Raw genomic sequence first — 6,638 nt, 5'->3', positions numbered from 1 at the left:
ACCCATTGGGGAGTGCAGAGGGTTTCCACCATGCCCTGTCTCTCCAAGAAGTTGGGGGAGACAGATGGCAGGGATGCTTGGGCCATCAGGAATTAGCCATGTTATCGAGGAAACCCTTGCATGGGACTTACCAGGAGCTCAGTCGATTGGGACGTTCACCCAGAAGAGACATTGGGGACCTCCTTGACCCCTCATGCTGCTTTGGGGGAATTTGTCCCCCCTACCACCATTCCTATTCCCCTGCCCTGCTCCAGCTCACACATGGATGGAACTTTGGGAAACAGTGACTGTCAGGGTGATGGCTTACTGGCCTGATCCCTACTTTTTATCCTGTAGTCACTCCAAAGAAGAAAATCTACATGGCGTGTATAAGGGTTGGACTTAACTGAGAGGCAGGGCTTTAATTATTATTCCTGTTTACTATTGGTGCTTATTTTCCCTGCTGTATACGGGGTTGGGGTGGGAGGGAAGAAACCAGGAATGTATATTTAGATCATGTTAAATAAAATGACTGGGGGACAGAGGGAAGAGATTAGCAACTGCAGTACATCCCAACCCCAGGTATGAAAAGTTCTTTCTCTCCCAGTGCAGAAAGGGGAGCATGGCCCCTGGATGTGCCCTTACTTCCCCTTCTCTTCCTGAGACATCACGGAGACGCCTGGATTGTGACCTCTCCAATCCTAATTCTCACTGACATCTGGATATCTTGATGCACTTCCTGTTTGTAACAACATATGTTTCTTTTGCTGAACGCTAATAAACTGGGTTCAAGAGGGACCCCCCCCCCAGTCACTAAAGTGTGTTCTCGTGGTTTTTTCCACAGCAGCATGCCTGTGACCCATAGTTTCTGGGCTTGCCCTTAAAGGGAAATGGAGACAGCAAGGAGGTGCTCGTCCTACTGATGCGTCCATCAGAAGGGTGTGTCTAATGGTGGGACTCTCAGGCCTATGGGCACAGATGAGATGCTGTCCAGGCAGCTGCCAGCCTCACCTTGCAGCCTCACCTATTCGGCCCTGGGGCCGAGTGGGGAGCGTGTGGCTTCCGCCCCTTCCTGGAGGGCCTCTCATCGGTTAGGCGCCAGAGGTGTGCCGCAATAATAACCCAGTCACCTTGGCATCGTGTCCTGATTTCCTGGCCTGTCCCAGCCTAGGCAGCAATCACCTGCCCATTTCTACTACCCATACGAAGACCTACCTGTGCCACCGACCGGGAGAAGGTGATTGTGCTAATAATGGCTTTGGTTTCTCTAACACAGACTCTTAGCCTTGGCCCCTGACAAGCAAGGGAGTGTGACACCCAAGGGTGGGCTTTTTTTGACTTCTCTCCGGTTGCCATGCCCAAGCCAGGAGGCCTGAAATAGCAGTGGCTTGAAAGTGCTGTGGACAGAGCTGCTGCAGACAAAACCGGAGGGCTGCCAGGGCCCCTCCCCAGACCAGCAAGGAAGCTTCGTGGCCCCCAGGACCTCATGAATCAAGCAAAGCCCAGCTAAAGTATATTACAAAAGAGGAAAGAACCTCATGGGAGGGGTGTCAATCATGTACAGGAATTGAATTCTCTGCCTCAGGCTGCTGCTCATGGAAGGGAGAAGGTCAGGTTTGCTCTGAGAGGTTTTGGAGTAACACCTTCTGCGAGGTCTTATTACATCAATTAGAAATTCACGGGGGTTGTGGACTCAGGAAGGTGTGGGTTTATGCCCTAATTTTTGCCCCTTATTAATCAGGAGTTGGACAAATCCTTCCTCCTTCTGAGTCTCAGTTTCTCGATCCCTAACATATGGGTGGCATGGGCATGGATTTGACTAGACTAGCTTACATAAGCAAGTCAGGAAACTGGGCTACCCCAGACCCATGGGACTTCTTCAGCTCCCTAAGTCCAGCACTCGCCACCCTGATTCGGACTCACTTGGCCTGGGGTACAGTTCTTCTGTGAGGTGCCCCATATGACTGACCCATTGGACCTGCTGGACAGCATGAGGGGTAAGAGCCCCTCCTGTGGCACTGTGACTGATGGCTGCCCCCCTGGGGAGCCCTCTGGCATACCGGAAGGGGGCATGGGTGGAGGGAACCTCTTCTGACCTTCTGACCTGCAGGCTGGGGCTGCGCCTAGCAAGTGGGCTGCCTTTGTTCCCGGTTTCTGTGAGAGCAGAGGTAAAGCCACTGGAGAAGAGACCTTCGTGCCAGCCTTTTGGAGGGGGCTGTGGGCAAGCGGCTGGCTCCCATTGCCCCCGTCCTAACTGGGCTCAGGTCCCTACTGACTGTTCCTTCCTCCCTGCAGAATTCCTAGGCTCAGGCAGGGCTGCGTGGTTTCTGCGGGCAAGACCTAGTCAATACGAGCAAGTGGCCTGAGGGTGCCATTTGCCAGTCGGCAGTCTCCATTACCATCTACAAGTCCCCTGGAGCAGGCGGACAAAGCTGGTGGTTTTATCCCCACTTTGTAAAGTAGGAAACAAGGCACGGAGAGGGGACATGACTTGCCCATGGTAACATAGAACATGGACAGCAAATGGGCGTGAGAAAGAGGGTGGGCAGGCTGGGGTGGAAGATGGGGTGGAAGAGAAAGATTCCTGCTAATAATTCTCCAAGTGCAGAATGAATAGTGTCATTGACATGCGCCAGGCACTAGACACTTGAACTACATGAGCTTCTGTCATCCTCAACTCCATGAGGTCAACATCGTTGTTACCTGAATTTTCAGATGAGAAAACTGAGCCTCAGATTAAGACCCTTGCCGAAATTCAGAGCCCAGATCAGTGGACTCCAGATCTGCTTTCTCCATTGCACTTGAGTGAGGCTGCTGGTTAGCTGTCCATTCGGGGTGCTCGGGTGTGAATCCCAGCAATACCCTCAGCAGCAGGCCCAAAGTCAGAGCATCTTAAAGCTCTGCCTCCTTATCCTACTGGGCCCAGCCTAGCCTCCCAGCTCCAGGGCCCTTATAAGCCCAGGGAGGGACTGCATTTACCCACTTCTGCCTCCAGAATTGGATTCAGGGAACTGTTCCCAGCCAGGTGGGCCCTACCCTTCTTCCACTTAAACCTGCTAATAAGTGGCCTGGGAAAGATGATGAATAGCAGAGTGGGTCAATAGATGTGAGCACTTAAATGCCTGGAAAATGGGTCTCCTGCCACTCAGACCTTCACCCTCAATTGGAACACTGCCTCATGAAGAGTTACTTAATGGTAAATCACTTAATAGCCACAGTGGGAAATGGTCTCATTCTCTTGGCGAATAATTGCTGTCTGATGGGCTCTTGAAGGCTGCTTTCCTCTGGTCCTTCAGTTTCCCTTCTCTTTTCCACTCCGCGCCTTTGGAGGCCTGAGCACATTTTCTATGTGGTTCTCCCAGCCCATGGAGGCCGCATGAGGCTTCCTATGGGGTCCTGGGCAGCAGCCATCACCAAGAGGCCACAAATGGAATGGGTGTCAGATATGGGTGGGCAAGAAGTAGCCCTTGTTTGTTTTCTTCAGAGTAACTGACTTCTGACCCCAAGTTCCCCATCCTTACAGGAAAGCAGAAAATTCCACTTTAGTCATGACTGCCCCCACCCCACCCCTAAGAGTAGCACTGGAATCCAGGGGGTGCTTGTGTGACCCAGAAATTATGGCAAGGACAACTAATCTCTAGTCCATTACAGTCACCGCTGACATCCTTGTTTTCGAAGCCCACAGCGTGAGAGGGAACTTGAGATCCACGGGGACCTAGATTCTGCCTCCCTATGGCTACCTTCGAGCTATCTGCTCCCCATCCTGGAAGCGCTGCTGTAAGTAGTGTTTGACTTCCCTCTTCCCCAGACTCAGGAGCTCTCCCTTTCCAGGGGGGTGGGGCTGGGAGGGTTGGGGATCTCCCTTCTTTATTTCTCTCAGGCCTTTCCAAAGGCTCATTCTTCTGCTTTTTGACAAAATGTTCTCAGTGTGGATTTCAGGCTTTTCTAAAAGAGTGATAGATTTGGTGGCTTCAGCCTGCTTCTGCTTTCTACACTGTGAAATCCCTCTTGTGAGAGGTCTGTCAAGGTTCTGGTTACTTCCATGGAGCAGAAGAATGGGGGGTGGGGTGGGGAATGACATAGACAACAGATACAAACAAACATGAATATTTCCAGAAATTACACCACCACAAATATACTGCCTATTGAAAAAAAAATGAGCCCTGGCTGGTGTGGCTCAGTGGATTGAGTGCTGGCCTGCAAACCAAAAGGTTGCTGGTTCGATTCCCAGTCAGGGCACATGCCTGGGTTGAGGGCCAGGTCCCCAGTTGGGGGCACAAAAGGCAGCCACACATTTATGTTTCTGTCCCTCTCTTTCTCCTTCCCTTCCCCTCTCTCTAAAAATCAATAAATAAAAATGTTTAAATTAGCGTAAAAATTATTTCACTCTTCTAGATTTCAGGACACCAAAATCTTAGTCCCTGCATTGCCTGCAACTGATGGAAACACAAATAATTTCTCAGAGCCTCGGTTTCTTCACCTGTAAATGAAGGCATTGGAGAACATAGACCGTCAGGCTTAAGTCCTTTCTAGACTCCTCCCCTTTATGCTTAAATCACTCCTGTGCCATCTGTCCTGTTCCTGCTCACCTTCACAGGTGTAGATTCTTAGAGCAGTTTCAGTGCCCAAGATGTTCCTTCTTATACTGAGCTGGAATTGGCCCAGCTTGATCCCTGGGAGCCACACACATTTTATATGCTATCGACACTCTTTGTCCTACAACAGTCCTTTCACATCGGAAGGCAGAGATGTTCTTTGGTTCGACAAATATCAAGTGCATTTCTATTCCAAGTTCTGTTCTAGGTGCTGAGGGTGCAGCAGTGAACAAGAGAGAATGGAAACACCTGTTCTAATCAGGCCTACTTTTGGGGAGGGCAGATAATAACCAAAATAAATAAATGAAAGAGATATCATATCAGATGGTGATAGGTACCATGGGGAAAAGTTAAGTAGGGAAGAAGAGACAGAAGTGTGCAATTTAAAATAAAGTGGTCAAGGAAGGACTCACTGACCAGGCCACCCTTGAGAGAGGAGCTCAAACCCTGAGGCAAGAACAGATGACACGTCCCAGGAACAACCAGGAGTTCGGTGTGGCCAAAGTGCGGTGAGTGAGGGGACAGTAATAGCAGAGGAGGTCGCGGAGGCATTGCTGAGGTGGGGGACATTGGAAAGGGCCTTGGAGACCATCGTAAAGACCTCAGCTCTTTTCCTGAGTTAGGTGAGAGCAGAGAATGGTGGGATCGGACTCACATTACCTGGGGTTCTGTCTTTTCCGGGTTAAACAGCTTCAGGCCCTTCCAACATTTCTCCACATATCCTGGGTCTCATCGACTGCCCCAACCTCCTTACTCCATCCTGGACACACTCTAGTGTTCGTGGCCCTCTTCAGTTGTGAGTCCCAGAACCCAGGCAGAGGGGTGTGGGGCCATCGCTTTACTTGATGTTTTCCAATATCTTTTTAACTTTGGCATGTTTAGGAATAAAATAATGAACAAAGTTTAAAAAGTCATCACCACAGAACAAGTGATTCCATTAATTTTAATATGCTAAGTAGACTACTTTGGATGAATTTACTTATGCCCTTTGTCATTACTCCTGGAAACCTGTAAGAGGTTAACTGGTATTATGAGTTCTATTCTTTATTTATTTTTATTGATTTAATATTTATTGTATTTTTCCTTTTACAATTTAGTCCCCTTAAACCCTCCTCCCCCAGCAATCACCACACTGTTGTCCATGTTCATGAGTCCTTTTTCCTTTTTGCTCAACCCCTCCACACCCTAACCTTCTTCCTCACTAGCTGTCATCTGCTCTCTATGAGTCTGTCTCTGTTTTGCTTGTTGGTTCAGTTGGTTCATTAGCTTCCACATATGAGTGAGATCATATGGTATTTGTCTTTCTCTGACTGGCTTATTTCACTTAGCGCAGTGGTTCTCCACCTTCCTAATGCCGCGACCCTTTAATATAGTTCCTTATGTTGTGATGACCCCCAACCATAAAATTGCTTTTGTTGCTACGTCATAACTGTCATTTTGCTACTGTTATGAATCGTAATATAAATGTCTGATATGCAGGATATATTTTCATTGTTACAAATTAAACATAATTAAAGCATAGTGATTAATCACAAAAACAATATGTAATTATATATGTGTTTTCCAATGGTCTCAGGCGACCCCTGTGAAAGGGTCATTCGACCCCCAAAGGGGTCGCGACCCACTGGTTGAGAACCACTGACTTAGAGTGATGTTCTCCAGGTCCAACCTTATGGTTGCAAAAGGCAAGATTTTCTTCTTTTTTTATGACTGAGTAGTATTCCACTATGTAAATATCCCATAGTTGTTTTACCCACTCATCTACTGATGGACACTTGGGTTGCTTTTGTATCTTGGTGATTGTAGGAAATGGTGCAATGGTTATGAGTTTTAGAGTCAAACAGACCTGAGTCTTGTTCTTGGGTTCATGACCTACCAGCTATGTGAACTTGGATAAATGAGACCTTCTCTGAGCCTCAACATCTTCATCCGTAAAATGGGAGCTATAATCTGCAACTTGTGGGGATTAGCAATGATGTGTATAACATTTCTCTGTCAAGTGCCTGGCCCGTGTAGGACCTTCCCAGAAAGTAGACAATCTTAGCTATTATTGCTGCTTGCAAC

This window comes from Furipterus horrens, unplaced genomic scaffold (genome assembly GCF_987537825.1).
Source record: "Furipterus horrens unplaced genomic scaffold, mFurHor1.1.pri manual_scaffold_17, whole genome shotgun sequence".
In the NCBI taxonomy this organism is placed as follows: domain Eukaryota; kingdom Metazoa; phylum Chordata; class Mammalia; order Chiroptera; family Furipteridae; genus Furipterus; species Furipterus horrens.
The sequence above is the reverse complement of the archived record's forward strand: the minus strand, read 5'-3'. Positions refer to the sequence as shown.